Source organism: Schistocerca cancellata, chromosome 8 (genome assembly GCF_023864275.1).
Source record: "Schistocerca cancellata isolate TAMUIC-IGC-003103 chromosome 8, iqSchCanc2.1, whole genome shotgun sequence".
Classification (NCBI taxonomy): Eukaryota; Metazoa; Arthropoda; class Insecta; order Orthoptera; family Acrididae; genus Schistocerca; species Schistocerca cancellata.
In genome coordinates, this window is record NC_064633.1 from 506,512,863 (window position 1) to 506,514,781 (window position 1,919).

The 1,919-nt window shown below is 42.0% G+C and overlaps 1 non-coding gene across 1 annotated transcript; it reads left to right on the forward strand.

Moving 5' to 3' along the window:
• The first annotated feature begins 1,613 nt into the window (after positions 1–1,613).
• Trnad-guc (transfer RNA aspartic acid (anticodon GUC)) lies at positions 1,614–1,688 on the forward strand. Its single transcript has one exon. It is a non-coding gene; the product is annotated as a tRNA-Asp (tRNA).
• Positions 1,689–1,919: the final 231 nt, after the last annotated feature.

Sequence of the window (1,919 nt, forward strand, 5' to 3'; positions counted from 1 at the left end):
TTACGTGCTGTGAGTACCTATTAGTTACTGTCCACTTTGCTTTCAACGCTAGATATATTAAACATCAACGGAACTTGATAATTTTTACGCTGATTAATTTTTACGCTGATTTTCCAACAAAACACTGCCATTTAATGGACAATCATATTCAGAGGGAGTTGAAATCTGAAGAAAGAATAGCAATATTGTCAGGATACAATCTCAGATGGATCTGTAAAACTGTATTTGTCACTGAAGAAGTTTTAACCGTGATTTTTAAATATATGAGAACTTTACCAACAGAATGTACGATGATATACAAAGCAACGATAAAAAATTGTCGGAGATCTGCTGAGTGGTGACTTCATTTTGTCGCAACGTTTCGATGAGTTTCGTACCCAACATCTTCGGGCGGTCTAACTTCGACTGAAGATGACTGGTCGGACTTCGCCTGAAAATGATGACTACCAAACTCAATGAAACGTTGCAAAGAGATGATGGCACTACTCAGCTGATCACCCGACAAGATCTTATCACTGGAACACGCCGAGAAAGCGTCCAGTCACTTGTATGATATAAAAAAGGTATCTGATGGCTGCTGGACTCGGAAATTGTGTACTTATTTCGAGTAAACAAGTTTGAAGAGGAAAGTGTAACGTAGTAATTATTGGTGGCCTTGAAACTTTCTTAAAGGAGAAAGTTACTCCGACAATATTTACTCTCAGTGTACGCAATAGAACACACCCCCTCTCTCCCTCCCCCCTCCTAAGTTTATTATGGTTCAAATGGCTCTGAGCACTATTCGACTTAACTTCTGAGGTCATCAGTCGCGTAGAACTTAGAACTAATTAAACCTAACTAACCTAAGGACATCACACACATCCATGACCGAGGCAGGATTCGAACCTGCGACCGCAGCGGTCGCTCGGCTCCAGACAGTTGCGCCCAGAACAGCACGGCCACTCCGGCCGGCTAAATTTATTTGACGTAATACGCAGTTCACACTGCAAATAGATTTTGATGACCCCACGTGCAATTGTCGTCTGGACTTTTGCAAGTCAAGAAAAAGGCATCTATTCATGGGCCTACTGCGCCTGCTGTCAACAAATCCGACATGGTTCATTAAGTCTGCAATTGGAGCTGATGAGCACAGCAACTCTAGTGAGGTCGCACAGAAAGACAACCCTTCACTAAGGAAAATTGACAGAATTACTGACTTTCCCGAATGTCGGTGAATAAGACTGAAAGAAACAGTAAACACCTCATTTACACTTTCGCATAGCACACAATAGTGGAGCTAAGTGAAATGCTGATTATGGTGAGCGCACACTTCGATTTTAAATACAGACTAGATTATGATGCCTGAGTCGTCAGTGTTTGTTGCTATTGTAGTTCTTAACTCAAATGCGTGAGAAATGAACGTCTCAAATTTTCGGACGAAATGTTTTCCCTGTACTTCTGTGAACTTCACTTTCTTGGAAGCTATGCGAAAACGGTGCGTCAAACACTAAGAAAATTTCCTACATTTTATGGCTATAGTTAATATCGTAAACATCTGTGGCACTTTGAAAGTGGGAATGAGAGCATTTTTTTATTTTATTTTATTTTATTTTATTTTAATCTTTTACTGCCCACCCCCGGTAGCTCAGTGGTGAGCGCGACAGACTGTCAATCCTCAGGGCCCGGGTTCGATTCCCGGCTGGGTAGGAGATTTTCTATCCTCAGGGACTGGATGTTGTGTTGTCGTAATCATCATCAATTCATCCCCATCTACATGCAAGACTCCGAAGTGGTGTCAAATCTAAACACTTCGACCCGGCGAACTGTCTAGCCGACGGGAGGCCCTAGCCACACGGCATTTCCATTTCCATTTGTTTATTTATTCAAGGTGGAGAGGTTGGTAAGAGGCAGTTACAATCTTTAACTCCATCCCAGAACTG